Here is a 19,696-nt window from a genome sequence, read left to right as displayed (position 1 = left end):
CTGCCCCAAGTGTGCCATGTCCCCGCCCCGAACCGACCCTCCTGGAGCATCCTCAATTCCATGAAACAGCTGTTCTGGGGTGGGCAGGAAGTGCTGGGAGGGAGAGTGGGGAGTTGCTCAGTGGGGGTGTGTCTCTCTGGGTGGGGTCTGTGTGTGTTTATGCACAAGCTGATTGTGATGTCACGGAGCCAACAGCAAAGAGTGTTGGGGGTCAGCATTCTTGCCCTGCCGTCAGTCTGCCAACTGGCTTGGTTGACAACGGCTGGTGACCCAAGGAGCTGCTGAGAGACGCGGACCATCCCTCTGTCAACAACTTCTTGAATCAGCTATTTCCACAGGTGTTTGAGGAACAAAAGGATGAGTTTTTACAGAAGGTAATTCCCAGATTCTTTCCCTGCTCATTAGATCGCACACGACAGGTCGGTGCCTCCTTCTCCTCGGGACGGCTGGGGGCGGGTGTGGCAACAGGCAGGTCTCAGCGTTCCCTTTTGATTTGAAAGTGGCCATCTCTCAGGTCTCCTCCTGCTTCAGCCGGTCAGGTTCTTTGGAGGCAGATTTAGATGATTTTATCTTTCAGCAGACTAGTCGGGGGGAATTTCCAGGGATAGAACCAAAAGGGAAGATAACAAAACTCGTGTAGAATTTAGATTGAGATCTCCATCAATAGTCTTTCCCTTGGAGTTGCCCCTAATGCACTCCTTGCCTTCAAGTTGGGAATAGAAACCCTTTGTCTCCTGTCATGACTGCCAAAGAAATGTGTAAATGAGGATATTCTATGATTCTATGATTTACACCCATCAGGGGACACTGTCTTTTTGAGGCGGGTGCAGCTGGCTTGGGATGGTGCTGATGATGGATAGAAAACAGGCTGGAGTCAATGACAGATGGGACCACAGAAGGGGAAGGGGAAGGGCATCTCCATAGAAGGTCCTGGGTGCTCAGATACCCCAGTTCTAGGTACCCTGGCCTGTCCCAGAGAGAAAAGACAAAGAGGGGCCCAGCCCCCCGACAGTCATGCCATGGACAAGAATCTGGTTGGGAGTGGGCTGAAGGTTCCCGCTGGACAAAGGGGAGCTGAAGTCCCCCAGCGTCCTGGAATTTAAGCAATGCAAGCTTCAAACCCTGCACGGGTGGGGCCTGAGGGGCACCCGCAGAAGGTTGGGCTGGACAGGGGCGGCAGGTTTCTACAATTTTTGGTGGTTTCCAGAATGGGACCAAGTCCTGCCTCCCCGTCCACCTCCCCCCACATCTGCCTAAGGCTCTGGGAGTTTGGGTATGGGAGGCAGAGGGAAAGGGGTTGGGCTCTGGGAGGGAGTTTGGGAGTGGGCTGTGGGTTGCGGCAGGGTGTTGGGGTGCAGGAGGGAATGAAGGGTGCGGGGTCTGGGCTGGGGCAGGGGGTTGGGGTGCAGGAGCAGGTGTGGGGGCAGGCTCTGGGAGGGAATTGGATGTGTGGTGTGGGCTCTGGGCTGGGGCAGGGGGTTAGGGTGTGGGAGGCGGTGAGGGGTACAGGCTCTGGGAGGCAGTTTGGGTGCAGGTGTGGGGTCTTGGCTGGGGCAGGGCATTGGGTGCAGGAATGGGTGGGGTGGCCAGGTTCTGGGAGGGAGTTCAGGTGTGGGCTCTGGGCTGGGGGAGGGGGTTGGGGTGCAGGAGAGGGTGCAGGTCGGGCTCTGGGAGGGAGTTGGGTGCAAGGGGTGGGCTCTGGACTGGGGAAGAGGGTTGGGGTGCGAGACCAGGTGTGGGGGGAGGCCTGTGGGAGGAAGTTTGGGTGCGGGATCTGGGTTGGGGTTGGGGGTTGGGGTGCAGGAGGGGGTGCGGGCGCAGGCTCTGGGAGGGAGTTTGGGTGTGGGGTGTGGGCTCTGGGCTGGGGCATGGGGGTAGGGTGGAGGAGGGAGTGCAGGGGGTGGACTCTGGGAGGGAGTTTGGGTACAGGGGGCTGGGGTCTGGGCTGGGGCTTGGGGTGCGGGAGAGAATGAGGGTGCAGCTCTTACCTCAGGGATCTCCCAAAAGCGACCCACACCCCCCTCTGGCAGCATCTCCTAGGTGCGGGGTCTCTGCCCATCGCTGCCCACGGACACCACCCCAGCAGCTCCCATTGCCACAGATGGCAGAGTCGGCCCTCGGGGCGGGGGCAGCGTGTGGAGATCCCCCCACCCCCGGGGCTGCAGGGACACGCCAGCCGCTTCCGAGACTGGCAGGCCACACGGAGTGTAAGCAGTGTCAGGGTGAGCCTCACCCTGACATCTGGTGGTGAGGTCTGGCAAGTTGTGGAAAAGAACTTCAGGGGCCGATCTCATTTGCATAGGCACACCCACCCCGCCTAGAACGAGGCCATAGCTGCCCAAATGCTCACTTTGGCTGCTGTGGGATCCCCAGTGTCTCTGTTATTGGGGCAGGAAGAATAAATTGTTATTACCCTGATTATGGGAACTGTGCTGGGAACTGTACTTGGCCTTTTGTTATGATGGAGGGACTCACCATCAACTAAGTAGCACTCGCTAGGCAAGGGTCATGGGTTCCAAAACGCTGTGAATTGAGAGAGGGTGGGGACAAGTATTAATACTTGGTGCCATGGGTCCCTTGGTGATGGACTTACATGCTAATTGCTCTTCCTTTTCTCTCCACTGTGGAATCTCAGAGCTAATTTTGATTCCGTTAGGACTCTAGTTACAGGCTGCTGAGCTCATTTTGGGCTAATGGTGTCCCAGCACTGAGGCTCCCCTACTACAAGCGGACTTCACCAAAGAGCTGAACTGAGTAAGAGCCGAAATCACTGAGCGTTGTGTTCAGTAGTGGGGGAGCCTGAAGATCTATTGTGGAGAAGTTTGCGGGACGGCTGGAGTGCCTCGTGGACAGGCTGGTGGAGCAGTTCGTGGGACGGCGGGAGCTGCTGGTGGGCTGCGGAGCGGAGCTGAGCGAAGCCGTTCGTGGGGCGGCTGGTGGAGTGGAGGCCTATGGAGCTGTGGGGCAGTCAGTTTCAGATCATGTAAGGTGCCTTTTACCCCCGCCCCCATCTCCACCCAGGTTGGGAGATAAAGCTCTGCAGATAAACTTTTGAACTTTGGGGCTGCCCTGACCAGGGACAGAGACTTTTGGGTCATTGGACTTTTGGGACTTTGGGTAATTTGGGGTTGCTGGACTCAAGAACCAAAGGGAAAGGGCATGCCCCAATTTGCTTGGGGGTGGGTTTTTTTTGCTCGTGGGTTGTGTTATGAATCCTGTTGGTGCTGTTTCCCCAACATAATGCCACATTGTTTCTCTCTGTTATTAAAAGGCTTTTTGCTACACTCAGACTATGTGCTTGGGAGAGGGGAAGGATTGGCTCTGGGAGGCGCCCAGCGGGGGTGGTACATATTTGTCCCAGGTCACTGGGTGGGGGCTCGAGCCGGTTTGCATTGTGTTATTGGAATGGATCCCCTAGATATTGAACCCGGCCCTTGTTGCTGCCAACTCTGACGGGCAGAAGAGTTACATGGAGCGAGGGTGGGCAGGAAGCCGCCTTAGCCCCCTTGTGCTGCCGGTGATGGCGGTGGGGGGTCCCCAGGCCCTTTTAAATTGCCCGGGGGCAGCAGGCGGGGCTGGGGGAGACACCGGGCCCCGGACTTTGGTGGAGCCAGGCCCCCGTGGTCTTATGTTGCTGGAGCATGGGCACCAGGGGCCCAGATGAGGCGCCTCCCCTGCGGCTGGAGGAGCATGGGTGCTAATCCACGTTTCGTCGGGTTGGTTTTTGGAAGGTTAAATGAAGGCAGCCTCTGCTCTGGGCTCACCCAGTTTCAGGGCCTGACGCTGCTTTGCACAACGATGAATCTCGGAACAGGCCAGCACTAAAATGACGCCAGAACCTGAGGAAGGAAAAGCCTCTGGGTTCGTCTGTGGGCCTTGATGCCGAACGGGAGCCGTAATTTGACTCGCTTTGTGGCTGCGGCCGGTAAAATGTCAGGACGAAGTCATCCCAGTGATTGTGACACTGGGTTTGAGGCGGCTTTGGTCTTATTAAAATGTAACTAGCATGGAACACTTGTGTTTTTAAAGGTGGCTTCCCCAAGCAATCCCAAGTTGTTCTTCCCAGAGCTGGGTGATGGTGGGCAGCAGGGGATCTCCCCAGTCTGTGGGGGAATCTCTCTGGGCCCCACTGTTAGTTCTCCAGACTTTCTCCCCCTAACCACGCACACCTCTCCCCACCCATTATCAATGCTTTACAGCGACCCCTCCCTCCCCTTATGGGATACAGCCTCTCGGTGACCGAGACTGACTGGGGCTCCCCTCTGCATGGCCCCAATGGGGAAGGAAAGGGACCGATGGGGGAGGAAGAAGACGGGCAGAAGGAGTCAAATGGGGCTAAACCAGAATAGAGGAGATTTTCTTCCTGTTAAAATGGACTGGAGTCTCATTGCTGGAAAGCCACACCTTGAGTGAGGTTTGAACCGGCAGCCTTTCAATTGCCAGGCAAAGGTGCGAACCACAGAGACGGATCACGGCCGACTTCCCAGTGCTGTCCAAGGAGCCCCTGCAGGGGTGCAAGTGGTTAGTGCAAAGGGCAATATTGCTGGGGTTGTGAGTTCAAGCTTTCCCTGCAGCCCTGGTTTCTATTACCCCATGGAGCTACACCAGCTTGCTTGTCCTAATTCACATGGAAAGTGCCATGAGAGGAAGGTCTGAAATGTGGACGTTGGTGCAAAGCTTGGGACCCCCCACCAATGCTGCCATTAGCTGTGGGTGGGTTGCTCAGGGGTAGGGAGAATTGATTTCTTTGCTGCTGAGAAAGCTGCCAGGACAGGTCTGTGGGCACCAGAGCTCCCCGCTTCTTCCAGCACATGCCAGGCTCTGTCACTCCTGGAGGAGGGTCATAGAATCATAGAAGATCAGGGTTGGAAGGGCCCTCAGGAGGTATCTAGTCCTACCCCCTGCCCAGAGCAGGACCAACCCCAACTAAATCATCCCAGCCAGGGCTTTGTCAAGCCTGACCTTAGAAACTTCTAAGAAAGGGGATTCCACCACTTCCCTAGGTAATGCATTCCAGTGTTTCACCACCCTCCTAGTGAAAAAGTTTTTCCTAATATCCAACCTAAATCTCCCCCACTGCAACTTGAGACCATTAAAAACCTGTAAGGAAGGAGATTCTACCACCTCCCTAGGTAACGCATTCCAGTGTTACACCACCCTCTTAGAGAAAAAGTTTTTCCTAATATCCAATCTAAACCTCCCCCACTGCAACTTGCCATTGGCCTTCTTGGCAACAAGGGCACACTGCTGACTCATATCCAGCTTCTCGTCCACTGTCACCCCTAGGTCCTTCTCTGCAGAACTGCTGCCAAGCCATTCGGTCCCTAGTCTGTAGCGGTGCATTGGATTCTTCCATCCTACGTGCAGGACTCTGCACTTGTCCTTGTTGAACCTCCTCAGATTGGCCCAATCCTCCAATTTGTCTAGGGCCCTCTGTATCCTTTCCCCTCATCCACAGAGCCAGTTATCTCGTCATAGAAGGCAATTAGATTAGTCAGGCATGACTTTCCCTTGGTGAATCCATGCTGACTGTTCCTGATCACTTTCCTCTCCTCTAAGTGCTTCAGAATTGATTTCTTGAGGACATGCTCCATGATTTTTCCAGGGACTGAGGTGAGGCTGACTGGCCTGTAGTTCCCAGGATCCTCCTTCTTCCCTTTTTGAAAGACGGGCACTACATAAGCCTTTTTCCAGTCTTCCGGGACTTCCCCCGATCGCCATGAGTTTTCAAAGATAATAGCCAATGGCTCTGCAATCACATCCGCCAATTCCTTTAGCACTCTCGGATGCAGCTCATCTGGCCCCATGGACTTGTGCACATCCACTTTTTCTAAATAGTCCCGAACCACTTCTTTCTTCACAGAGGGCTTGCCACCTCCTCCGAATGCTGTGCTGCCCAGTGCAGTCATCTGGGAGCTGACCTTGTTCGTGAAGACAGAGGCAAAAAAAGCATTGAGTATGTTAGCTTTTTCCACATCCTCTGTCACTAGGTTGCCTCTCTCATTTAGTAATGGGCCCACAGTTTCCTTGGCTTTCTTCTTATTGCCAAAATACCTGAAGAAACCCTTCTTGTTACTCTTAACTTCGCTCGCTAGCTGCAACTCCAGGTGTGATTTGGCCTTCCTGATTTCACTTCTGCATGCCTGAGCAATATTTATATACTCATCCCTGGTCATTTGTCCAATCTTCCACTTCTTGTAAGCCTCTTTTTTGTTTTTAAGATCAGCAAGGATTTCTCTGTTAAGCCAAGCTGGTCGCCTACCATATTTACTATTCTTTCTACACATCGGGATGGTTTGTCTCTGTAACCTCAATAAGGATTCTTTAAAATACAGCCAGCTCTCCTGGACTCCTTTCCCCCTCATGTTATTCTCCCAGGGGATCTTTCCCATCAGTTCCCTAAGGGAGTCAAAGTCTGCTTTTCTGAAGTTCAGAGTCCGTATTCTGCTGCTTTCCTTTCCTCCTTGTGTCAGGATCCTGAACTCGACCATCTCATGGTCACTGCCTCCCAGGTTCCCATCCACTTTTGCTTCCCCTACTAATTCTTCCCGGTTTGTGTGCAGCAGGTCAAGAAGAGCTCTGCCCCTAGTCGGTTCCTCCAGCACTTGCACCAGGAAATTGTCCCCTACAGTTTCCAAAAACTTCCTGGATTGTCTGTGCACCGCTGTATTGCTCTCCCAGCAGATATCAGGATGATTGAAGTCGCCCATGAGAACCAGGGCGTGCCATCTTGTAGCTTCTGCGAGTTGCCGGAAGAAAGCCTCATCCACCTCATCCCCCTGGTCTGGTGGTCTATAGGAGACTCCCACCACTGCATCACTCTTGTTGCTCAGGCTTCTAAACTTAATCCAGAGACTCTCAGGTTTTTCTACAGTTTCATTCTTCAGCTCTGAGCAGTCATACTGCTCCCTTACATACAGTGCAACTCGCCCACCTTTTCTGAACTCCCTGTCCTTCCTGAACAGTTTATATCCATCCATGACAGCACTCCAGTCATGCGAGTTATCCCACCAAGTCTCCGTTATTCCAATCACATCATAATTCCCTGACTTGGCCAGGATCTCCAGTTCTCCCTGCTTGTGTCCCAGGCTTTGTGCATTTGTATATAGGCACTTGAGATAACCCGCTGATCGCCCCTTGTTCTCAGTATGAGGCAGGAGCCCTCCCCTCTCACACGCTCCAGCTCATGCTTCCTCCCGGTATCCCGCTTCCCCACTTACCTCAGGGCTTTGGTCTCCTTTCCCTGGTGAACCTAGTTTAAAGCCCTCCTCACTAGGTTAGCCAGCCTGCTCACGAAGATGCTCTTCCCTCTCTTCGTTAAGTGGAGCCCGTCTCTGCCTAGCATTCCTCCTACTTGGAACACCATCCCATGGTTGAAGAATCCAAAGCCTTCTCTCCGACACCACCTGTGTAGCCATTCCTTGACTTCCACGATTTGACGGTCTCTACCCAGGCCTTTTCCTTCCACGGGGAGGATGGACGAGAACACCACTTGCACCTCAAACTCCTTTATCCTTCTTCCCAGAGCCACGTAGTCTGCAGTGATCCGCTCAAGGTAATTCTTGGCAGTATCATTGGTGGCCACGTGGAAAAGCAGGAAGGGGTAGCGGTCCGAGGGCTTGATGAGTCTCGGCAGTCTCTCCGTCACATCGTGAATCTTAGCCCCCGGCAAGCAGCAGACTTCTCTGTTTTCCTGGTCAGGGTGGCAGATAGATGACTCAGTCCTCCTGAGGAGAGAGTCCCCGACCACCACCACCCACCTCCTTCTCTTGGGAGTGGTGGTCGTGGAACCCCCAACCCTAGGACAGTGCATCTCATGCCTTTCAACTGGTGGAGTCTCCTTCTGCTCCCTTCCCCCAGACGTATCATCTGGGTCACTCCCCACAATGGTACCTGTGGAGAGAACATGAAAATGGTTACTTACCTGTGTCCACTTTGCGGGTCCATGGACTTTCCCCCTTCTTCTTCTGGAGGTCACATGTTGCCAGATTTCTTCACAGTCCTCCTGTCCCTGCTGCGCAGCCTGCTCTGAATCTTCAGAACCTTGTGCCCATAGAAGCATATCCTGATGTCTGTCCAGGAAATCTTCAGTTTCTCTTATGCAACGCAGGGTCGATACCTGTTGCTCCAGACCTTGAACCTTCTCTTCCAATATGGAGACCAGCTTGCACTTTGTACAGACAAAGTCGCTTCTGTCCTCTGGAAGAAAGACAAACATGGCACATCCAGTGCAGGTCACAACAGTTGAACACTCCCCATCCATATTACCTTCCTACTATGAGCTTCCTCCGGAGATGCAGTAATTCCTCAGAGAAGTCGTTAGGGTTTAAGCCTCAGTGGGCTCACTCCAGGTGAACTCCCAGGCAAAGTCCTGCTGTTTGCTGCTCAGCTGGTTCCCCGCTGCTCAGCTGGTTCTATAAGCACCGAGCCTAAAACTCATCCAAGCCTTCTTAGCGCAGCGGGCAGCACATCAGTCTCATAATCTGAAGGTCCTGAGTTTAAGCCTCAGAGAAGGCAACTCTTCTTGCTCCCTGCTTTAGATTTTCTAACATAAATCAGAGAAAAAAAGACTAGAGCTGAGTGGTTTCTAGACACCCTCCCATCCATCTAACACACACACAGACTTTTCTATCGGTACGTGTACAGTATGAAATTAGTTCAAAATTATTCGATTCGAAATTTTGGGAGCTATTTTAGACATTCAGGCTTCGGTGTCCCCACTGAAGTGCGTGAATTCGGCAGAGTGCGTCCACAGTACCGAGGCTAGCATCGAACGTCGGAGCGGGTGCACCGTGGGTCGCTATCCCGCAGTTCCCGCCGCCCACTGGAATTCTGGGTAACGCTCCCAGTGCACGATGGGGCAAAAACATTCTTGCGGGTGTTTCTGGTGCATGTCATCAGGAAGCTCTGGCAGACAATCGTTTCACGCCTTTTGGCATGCAGACGCCGTACTGTTTTCAGCAGACAGTGCACCTCTTGCTCTCCTGCAACTATGAATCCGCCTCTCATTTCCTCTCCCCTTCCGATGTAATCTCTACTATCTACTTTTGCTCTTCCTCATCGAACTCTTCTGCCTCCAACTCTGCTCTCCCGGTGGTGACACGCTTCCGAGCTTCTCTGGGTTGTCTGTCCTGGGCTCCCGCCTCCGTGAAAACCACGGAAGACAACCATTTCCCGCCTTTGTTCAGCTACCACGAACCAAACAGCACCTCTTCCCCTGCCACTCTGCTCTCCTACATTTCGCGCCCTTTTTCCAGGATTACCCGTGCAGGCGCCATGGAGCCCGCTCAGATCTCCGCTGCAGTTTTGAGCATTGTAAATACCTCGCGCATTATCCAGCAGTATGTGCAGTACCTGCAAAACGGGGTGAGGAAACGACGACGGTGTGATTACTATACTGATGAGGACATGGACAAAGATGGCACGGCGTGTGGCAATTGGGAGATCATGGTGGTGCTGGGCCAGGTTCATGCCGTGGCAGGCCAATTCTGGGCCCAGAAAACAAGCAGAGACTGCTGGGGCCTCATCGCGTTGCAGGTGTGGGATGATTCCCAGTGGCTGAGAAACTTTTGTATGCGTAAGGGCCACTTTCATGGAGCTTTGCGACTTGCTGTCCCCTGCCCTGAAGTGCAAAGACACCAAAATGAGAGCCGCCCTCACAGTTGAGAAGTGAGTGGCCATAGCCCTGCGGAAGCTTGCAACGCCCGACAGCTACCGGTCAGTTGGGAATCAGCAAATCTACTGTGGGGGCTGCTGTGATCCAAGTAGCCAACACAATCATTGATCAGCTTTGCCTTTGGGAAATGTGTATTTCCAGAGGCATTAAAGAATCATAAAGGAGAAGGAAAAGTTAATGCCTTAGAAAAGTCTGTGTGTCTGTGTTAGATGGATGGGTGGGTGTCTAGAAACCACTCTGCTCTCATCTTTTTTTGCGGATTTCCAGTGGTAATCAAGGTCAGCCTTTGCCAGCAGTTGACAAGAACATGTGAGAGCAGTGGGGGTGGGAAATAAAGATGGGGAAATAGTTTTACTTTGTGTAATGACCCATCCACTCCCAGTCTTTATTCAAGCCTAAGTTAACTGTATCCAGTTTGCAAATTAATACCAATGATCACTACAAAAGGTTTCCCCCACTGGCTCTCCTGCTGGTAATAGCTCACCTTACCTGATCACTCTCGTTACAGTGTGTAGGGTAACCCCCATTGTTTCATGTTCTCTGTGTATAGGAATCTCCCCACTGTATTTTCCACTGCATGCATCTGATGAAGTGAGCTGTAGCTCACGAAAGCTTATGCTCAAATAAATTGGTTAGTCTCTAAGGTACCACGAGTCCTCCTGTTCTTATTGATGGTGTTGTATCCCCATAGTGTGGCCATTTGGTGTCAGTCCTTTTAAATAAACAATGAGTTTTTTTCATAGAAACCATATTTTCCTCATACAGACACAGGAGTAGATTAATCTACAAAGGGAAGGTGATTCCAAGGCAGTTCCGGAGGGAGAAGGAAACGTTTTCAGCATCACTAAATTATTGTGTTGTACCTCACACACACACACAGAGTGACAATACACTCAATTAACTGAGCTACCAACGCACTGCACAGGAATGAAATAAACAACTTTATGTTCAAGGAGTTCGGTGCATTTAAATAATATTAAAAATATGTTTTGAGCAACGCATGGAAAATTCATTGTATTGTACAACCCACTTGATATAGTTAACATACCACACAATATTTAACGAAATTAAGAACCATGTGCTTATAAATTAACATGTTGTGCCATTTACACACGCACAAGACCTAGAAAAAACTGAATTATTTGAGCTTCCAACATTTCCACTTTCTCATAGCATGTTAGACCCCCTGCTTTAAATGAAATATGTCTAAAGGCCAGATGTATGAAAGAATTGTCTCGTTCTGTATTTCTTAGCTTTTATCTCAAAAGGTAATAGCCTCATAATCTCCCCCAAACACCCTGGGACCTCTGCAAATTATTAAAATGCCCCTGTTCTCAGCAAGGCCACAACAGTGACCCACAGCTAGAGTGTCTAGGCCAAGCGTTCTGAAGGAGGCAAGTCAAAGATTTTCTCTCTGCTTCCCTTGGCAAGGTCTGAGTGGGAAAACAAAATCCCCCACATGGAAAGTTTTCTGCTGAGAAACCAATACTAGTCAGTTTGGGGACGTTGATTTGAATGGATTATTATTCTTCTCTTCTGATCTCTGAATTATTTCAGTTCAGTCTTTGTCCTCCAGATGTGTTGCAAGGTGTTGAATTGCGGGGGAGAGAGGCCAAGTCATGACGTCTCTTCCCCTCTTTCATAATTTCTTCCAACTTGTTAGGAAGTTCCTCTGCCTTGATGTGAGTCAAGCAGTGTCCATTGTCTCCGGGCTGTCTCGGAGGAGTCTGCATTGTACACGGTTCCTGGGAGAGTCCTTGGGAGCGTGGATACCTTCACTGGGCCAGCAGCGAGTCTGGCTCCTCCAGCGTCACACCGGAAAGGCTGGCGGTGGCCATTTCCCAGCCTCATCACATATTTCAGTGACGCACCCAGAGCAAAACTTCACCACTTCCCAGACAAGCCTAGCACACACCATCCACCCAGGTATTAGCCTTCAACAGATCATGACTTTTACAATGATAGCTCACCAGGCCGACTCTGTACAAATCATACCTTAATTCTATGAGAGTGGTGACTATGGGGCTTCCAGGGTGCTGCTTTGAGCACAGCCTGCCACCCCTGGGCTGACACTGCAATGGAGACGTCCCCGTAGAGTCCCTCTCTCCCGGGATAAAGATGGCAGCAGGGCTGGCCTGGGTCACCTGATGTGGGCTTCTGGAGCTCAAGCTGTGGGGCTGAAAAGTGGCGTGCAGATACTGGTGTTCCTGCTGAAGCCTGGGTTTGGAAACCCTCACCCCTCATGGGACCTCAGAGATTGAGCTCAAGCCCATCTGTCTCCACTGTCATTTTATAGCCCTGCAGCCCCAGCCCCAGAAGCCTGAGTCAGCTGCCCCGGGCTCTGAGACAGGTGCCCTGGGTGTTTTAATCGCTGTGGAGACATAACGTTGGGATATGTCTACAGTGCAATGAATCACCCATGGCTGGCTGGTGTCACATTAATCAGGGTCATGTGGCTTGGGCTGAAAAGTTGCAGTGTACAAATACAAAGAAACAAGAGCAAAAACCGGTTGCCTTTATAGCTAGATAGCTATAGATACATGGCAAATAGCAACAAGAATCAGCGTAGAGCTGGATCTAAAAAAATGAAAGATTAATCTTTGCTCTACGAATAATAACGACTGATAAATGGTAATATGAAAAAGGACCTGGAATTCCTTCATAATTTGACGGTTCTTGGAAGTTCCAGGCATATTGGCTAGAATTTTCGAGACACAGATTGTCAGAAAAACGTAACACGCTGAGTGCTCCACCTGAAACAACAGCAAATACTGTTGCCAAGATAGATAGATACATTGCAAAGAGCAACAAGAATCAATGTGGAGCTGAATCTGCAAAACGGAAAGATTAATCTTGCAATACAAATAATAATGTATTAATTATTAATTATTATTATGTCATAAAGGACCGTGAATTCCTTCATACTTTTATCATCCTCAGGATGTTGCTGTGAATTCAGAGACATGATCGTTTTCTGGAGCAGCCATTGCAGTTTCAAAAGGAAATGCAGGCAGAAAACAAAGCAGGGAGGGTTGTGATGGGGGCGCATGAAAGGAGAGGAGGCTTGTTCCTCTTGAGTTTTCTTTCAGTTTCTCTTGTGATCGTGATGGAGGAAGCGGAAGCTTAATTTGAGTTTGTCCCCACTCCCCTCCTTCTGTCGGCGGAGTGTGTCTTCACCAGGAGTGCTTCCACCGAATGAAGAGGGGCAGTGTGGGGGGGCTGAGAAACGGGGTTCTTCACTCTGCGCAGCTGCCCACTGGGAGCCCAGCTGCCCCCTGGGCTCTTGACTCCCCACCTCCTCCCTGGAGTGGGAGCCGGCCACCTGGGCTTCTTGCCTGCCTGCTCCCAGCCAGGAGTGGGGGCGGGGGCCAAGGGCTCAGGCTTCTCGGCTCCCTGCGCTGGGAGCCGGGAGCTTTCGTGCAGCAGCCCTGCGAGGAGCCAGGCAGGTGCAGCCCCGCTGGGATCAGGGAGCGGAGGGCAGCCATGAAGGGAGCCAGCCGGAAGCCATGACATTGGCAAGACAGCCAGCAGCCCCTGTGAGTAAGGCAGTGTCTACACAGACACTGGGTTGTCCTAAGGACCCCAACACAATCCCCGTGCCTCTTGAGGAGCTGGAGTTACTATGTGGGTGTAGCAGGGCACTTACATAGATGGGACAAGGCTGTAGCGTGCACCGTGAGGTAATTAGGACAACGTAAAATGCTGTCGGCGGGCCTAACTGTGTAGTGTAGCCCAGGTTTTAATCTCCTGCTGATGGGTTATATGCTGGGTGCCTTGTTTCCTTTGCTTAGGAGTTCTTGTTCTCACACCTATCTCCTCGCTTTCCATTCCAGTTCAGGGAAGGAGAGAATAACCAAGTCTTCAGGTATGAAAAGGCAAAACATTTCTACATGACCCTTCGCAGTCAGTGAAACCTGTGGTGGGAAACGTGCCCTTGATTTTACTGCATTTTGGTTTCTTGTCTTGTTGGTTGCTCCCGAGGAGCTGGCAGGGAAATGTCCATGGAGAAGTGGAGTGGATGTGAGGTTTCTTGCTTACGAGATTTGCCTGCGTTTTGGCCTCATTGTGAGAAGGGCAAATTGGATGAGACATTGCAGCTTTTCTGATGCCTGTCTGAGTTTGGAAAGTAAGTTCTTTGTTGTCCTGTTCTTCAAAGGGGAACTGAGGGAGCGGATATACACTGGCAGCTGAGAAAGCCTTAGAAGGGGACATCCAAAGCTGGGCACAACTGGTTTCTGCAATGGATTGTAGTGTAGTGTGGTGGTTATCAAGTTTGCTTCACACGCAAAATATCCCTGACTTAAAACTAGGCAAAAACAGTGCCTTTTCCCCCGACTGATCACTTTTGGTCTTCCTCCATTCCAAGTCCTTTGCTGAAATACACCCGTATTTCCCACACTTTTTGTTCCTTTTTCTTTCCTTTTACGATATTTTAGGGTTGTAATTTAATGGCCACACAATTTTGCTCATGAATTAAAGTTTAACACAACATTTGACAGCCTTTTCCCATGCCCTCCTTTCTGTCACTTACAGGAGTTTACTTATGGGAATATTCACTGATTTATTGCACCGAGCATTTCAAAGGAAAGGTCAGAATCATTTACCTTGGATTCACTTTCCTTACTTCTTTCTAATTCTTTCTCTCACATAGATGGGGAAATCGCTGTTGGAGCAATTTAGCTTACCACTCTCTCTTTCTAGACGGAAGCTGACACAATTTAAAACTTCCCAATTTGCAAATATCTATGCGAAAATATTTTCTAAACCAATGCAGAGATCCTGGGCAAGGCTAGGGGTGAGGCAGATTAATAATTGGCTGTTCTTTATTTTGGTGCTTGCTAATTGACCATTTGGAATTTTAATACAGGATGGCATTACAGTCAAAAGATAATCTCAACAGGTGGAGAAGAAATGGTTATACGGGCTAATAAATAATTTCTTGGTGTCACACCAAAAGTGATGCATTCCAGTGTGAAAGAAGAACTAATTCATGGCTTATGAGCATTTGCTATGTAGTTGTAGCCATGCAGGTCCCAGAAAAGCTTGTCTTTGTCCCCAACAGAAGCTGGCCCAGTCAAAGATATTATCTCACCCACCTGCGCGTTTGCTCGCCACACTACCTGAGACAAGCGGAAAGAGACTCAAAGCAGAGAAAAGGGAACAAAGAAGTTGAATTCCTAGCTGAAAAATGGGCCCTTTGTCAGCTGGAGGCAATCTCAGATGATTCTGGGACCTCTCGTGGCTATTGCTGGTTTTGAAAAAAGCCAGGTGTTATTTAGGCAATATCGCTTCTACTATATCCACTGAAGCAGATTTATGCTTCACGATTGCTGTATATCCAAAGAGATTCATTCAATTCAGCACACAAGTGAATAGAGATAGGCAGCTGGAGTCAGCCAGTTCGCCCCCATCTCAAAGTCTTTGGTTTTTAAAAAGGCCCCTTTTGGTGTTTATACAGGACAGGGCAGAAAACGGCCAGATAATAAGCTATTGGGGTGAAAGTTCTGAGGTTTTTTTTAATTTGCAGTGAAGACTGAATGGAGAATTGTGTCGAGAAGTTTCTTTCCCTGACTGAGGATGGAACCAAGGCAGCATCAAGGAGACTCCTAACCAGTAGACCAAGGGTACTCAACAGGTGTACCATGGGCCAACTCAAGACAGCCAGAAATTTTTAATGGACCCTGAAATCTTTTTAAAAATCATAATAATAAGTAAATAAAATTATTTTCTCTGGAGTCTGGACCTTGATCGTATCTTGACAGAGATTTTGGACCTTGACAAAAAATAGTTGACTATCCCTGCAGTAAACCATAAGGGGGGGGTAATGTAGGGATTTTTGGTTCAGCTCCTCTATGCTTTCTAAGGCTACTTGCTCTCCAGTTAAAGAAATCCATTCCAACCCTGATATTCTATGATTCTGTGAAATGGTCCATTCCCCATTTCAGAGGGGACAGGAACAGAGAGTGAAGGAACCCCTGTGCTCATAACCTGAGCTCAAGGAAAAGCATTGAAACAAGCTCGAATTATGATTTAGGTTCCTCCATCAGAATCCCAAGAGGAACACAAAAGAGGAACAATCCTCCTCTGCTTTCATTTACCCCACCGCATCCCTCTCCGCTTCTTCTTCTGCCTACCTAGTGGCTTGATTTCCTTTCAGAGTGGTAGCCGTGTTAGTCTGTATCAGCAAAAACAATGAGGAGGACTTGTGGCACTTTGGAGACTAACAAATTTATTTGGGTGTAATCTTTCCTGGGCTAAAACCCACTTCATCACATGCATGGAGTGGAAAATACAGCAGGAAGAGATATATACAGAGTCCATGAAAAGATGGGGGTTGCCTTAAAATCATAGAAGATCAGGGTTGGAAGGGACCTCAGGATGTCATCTAGTCCAACCCCCTGCTCAAAGCAGGACCAACCCCAACTAAATCATCCCAGCCAGGGCTTTGTCAAGTCCCCTGCCCTCTGACATGTCCTTTCACAGAATCACAGAGTTGGAAGGGACCTCAGGAGGTCATCTAGTCCAATCCACTGCTCAAGGCAGGACCAATCCCAAATTTTTGCCCCAGATCCCTAAATGGCCCCCTCAAGGATTGAACTCACAGAGAACTGTTTGAAATGGGCCACCCTGTTTACCACTACAAAAAGTGATTTTTCCTCCTACTGCTAATAGCCCATGACATGCTAACAAAGAAACAGCCGTGATTTAAAATCTCCACTCAGAAATGGTGAACAACAGCAGAACCCAAAGTAACTGAAGGAAGGGCGGATGATCACAGTTAGTTCAATTGTTTAAGTCAATATTGTCTCAGATGTTCTGTGGAGAGAATTCCACTGTAAGTGATTTTGTATTTTTGCAGGACATCAGACCCCCTGGGGAGAAGCTCCTCAAAGAAAATGTGGCCCCAGGAGTGTCAGAGAAGGGAATCACTCTTTGCCTTACAAGGTGGGTGAGGGAAACCTGCAGGGACTTAGATTCCTCCAGAGTCTGATGAAAGCATTGGTGGGGAAAGTCTGGGGAAGCCGAGTAGGACAAGGAGAGGTAAAAAGGGCTTGCAGCTCTTGTACAATCCCCATGCTCCCAGCAGAAGGGTCCAGGGGGTTCAGCACTTCGGCTGCTTGTTGAGGACACAGAATTCAGAAGATGGCAAAGCTCAGAGCCCCGTTACATGGAGTCAGAATGCAATCAGCTCACACCGAGGGAGAGCAAACTCCCTCCCTTGCTCTCTATGCCAAAGTTCCTGTCAGCTCAATGTCCAGGTCGGCTGCTGAGAGGGTTGCAATGGGGTGAATGAAGGCAGAGGAGGATTGTTCCTCCTGGGTTTTCTTTGTGTTGCTCTGTGATCCTAGTGGAGGAAGCTGACGCATCATTTGAGTTTGTTTCAGTGGCTTGGGTTGGGCTCAGGTTGTGACCCTGAGCACAGGGGTTCCTGCCCGCTCTGCTCTTAGCCGCTCAGGGAATGGACAAAGGAGCAGCTTCAGCAATTGGAGAGAAAATAGCCTAAGGAAGTGTAGCACAGCTGAGAAGAACAACAGCCCCATCTTCTCCCTGGTGGTCTAGTGGTTAGAATTTGGCGCTCTCACCACCACAGCCTGGGTTCAATTCCCAGTCAGGGAAAAGTGACTTTACAGCAAAACACCTTAATTTATTCTTCTCTTGCAATTTGAACAAATTGACGGTTTTTCCCTGACTCCCCCATCTTCTACGTGATCTTGGCAAGGGCTTTGGAGACCATATCAAAATCAAAGCTTCCCATTGACTAGGAGCAGAATGTGGGCATGTTTCCACTGTGTACTTCGTTGTCCACAAATAGACAGGTGCAAATTCTTGTTCCCCCTTGCTAGCTAGCCTAACCAATGTTGTAACAACAGTAATAGACACTCACGTTGACCCAAGATGTCAGTTTTCTTGCTGAAACAAAACCAAAAAATCATTTGGGGTCAACCAAATTCTTTCAGCAAATAAAATATTCACTCAAAAAACTTTCATCCCACTCTATATACCAATCTTTGGAAGTAACCATCTCAGCAAAACTGACCATTAGCCTCTTCCATTCCTGAGGGCTAGCTGCTGTCGTGTTCTAAGCATAGACGATGGGCCTTTCACCTGTTGGCCACTGGTTTCTACCTTGCTCAGGTAGCTACTGATGAAAGGCAATGTGGTTTAGTGGCAGACCTACTTCTATCCCTCTGTCCAACTAGGCGTGTTTGTTTCACACTGCTTGTAAAAATACAATCAATGCATTTTGTTGATACCTAAATCTGGGATCAAGATGAAACATTGTGATTGTAAGTCAATGAGAAAATCTCTGCTGAGTTCGACAGAAGGAAGGTTTTCTCATCAGGTTCTAGCACACGATAAAAGTTCTGAAGGTTCTTAGAGTTTCCAGACACATGGGCCAGAATTTTCAGAAGGTCTCACCCCCACCCCTAGAGCCAGATTTTCAGAAGAACTCAGCTCCCATTTGGGCAATAAACATTTTGGCCAGATTTTCAGAAAGGCTCAACACACTGAGGGCTGAGCTATTTTGGAAACAAAAGGTGGTAGAAGTTGTGGGTGCTGGTTGCTTGGCCGTCTGGCCCACCAGGCAGGAGTTTGAGGTTCAACATTACTTTCTCAGAATGGTAGCAATCATCTTTTATACCCTTAAAAAGGGAGCAGGGAGATGACATATAAAAATCGCTTGTGCTTTAGAAAGTCTCTAGAAGTTGAAAGAGATATGCCATCTCCACCTCCCTGGAAAGTTCACAACAAGTTAAAGAAAACTGTGATTGATAAGTGGCTTGACTAACAGTGACAGGCTGGCCGAGTGGTCTAACGTGTCAAACTCAAGGCTGTGTCTTTCCGTCATTTGTGTTCTGGGCTCCATATGCAGGTGGGCGTTCAAATCCCCTTCCTGACACAATCATTGCCTTCTACATGAGAAATAGACTCATTTCAACCTCTCCTGTAACATTACAACACCAACTGCTTCGCATTTCTATGCTAGAAATGGGAGGGAATTCAAAAGTGGTGCATTCAGGGCACCTAGTTGAGGTCACGGGTGGTCTAGTTATAAGCTAAGGTTGTTCAGTCCTGTCTGGGAGGGTAAGCTCTGGAGAACACGGATCATCTGAAGATTACTGAGGGGAAGCAGGAACATCTGATCCAGCCAGTGGAAGACAGCCATCTAGAATCCTAAGGAGATATTTTGGCATCTAGGGAGTGAGAAGTAAATCTCAGAACGGAGAGCTGAGGTGGTGCTGATGACTATTTCCTGCGGCTAAGGCTAAACGGGAGCGTGTACATCTAGGAACAAGGAATGTCAGCCACGTATACAGCAACAGTGGGATCTCAGCTAGGAGTCGAAAGGTCTTTTTATCTCTGTATTTGTTGTGCCCACTTCATCCAGTTCTGAGGTCCCCAGTTCAAGAAGGAGGATGAAACATTTGAGAGGAGAAAGAAGAGCCATGAGAAGGATGAAAGGCTTAAAACCCCCGCCTTGCTGTGATAGTCACAAAGAGCTCAGAAAAGGTTTAGGGGATGACGCTCTCACTCCCTAAGTACCTACATGGGGAACAATACTTACAAACAGGCTCTTCAATCTAACAGACAAATGTATAATGTGAGCCAATGGCTGGAAGTGAAGCTAGACATATTCAGATTGGAAATAAGGCATGCTTTCTGACAGGGAAGGGAATTAACCATTGAAAATCTTACCCAGAGTCCTGGTGGAGTCTCCATTCCTGGAAATTTTCAAATCAAAATTGGATCTATTTTTTTTTTAAACGGATCTGTTCTAGTTGAAAAGGAATTCTTCAGGGGCAGGTATCGGGCCCGTGCTAGACAAGAGGTCAGACTGGGTGTTTACGAAGACCCCTTGTGCTTTTAAAATATGGGAAACAAACCCTTAAATGACAAACGCTTTATTCTGTGAATCAAAAGGAAGTGCTTCCCCTGGCTCTTTTTCTCATTTTGTAAACAAGGGCTTGGAATTTCAACTCTCAGTGAAGCTTTGCCTTTAAACTGAATTAGGTGAAT

General features: G+C 49.4%; 1 non-coding gene across 1 annotated transcript; it reads left to right on the top strand.

The window, feature by feature from the left end:
* The first annotated feature begins 8,444 nt into the window (after positions 1 to 8,444).
* TRNAM-CAU (transfer RNA methionine (anticodon CAU)) lies at positions 8,445 to 8,517 on the top strand. Its single transcript has one exon. It is a non-coding gene; the product is annotated as a tRNA-Met (tRNA).
* Positions 8,518 to 19,696: the final 11,179 nt, after the last annotated feature.

Source organism: Lepidochelys kempii, unplaced genomic scaffold, assembly GCF_965140265.1.
Source record: "Lepidochelys kempii isolate rLepKem1 unplaced genomic scaffold, rLepKem1.hap2 scaffold_119, whole genome shotgun sequence".
Taxonomy (NCBI): Eukaryota; Metazoa; Chordata; order Testudines; family Cheloniidae; genus Lepidochelys; species Lepidochelys kempii.
Note: the sequence above shows the minus strand (reverse complement) of the source record. Positions and strands in the feature narration are given on the sequence as shown.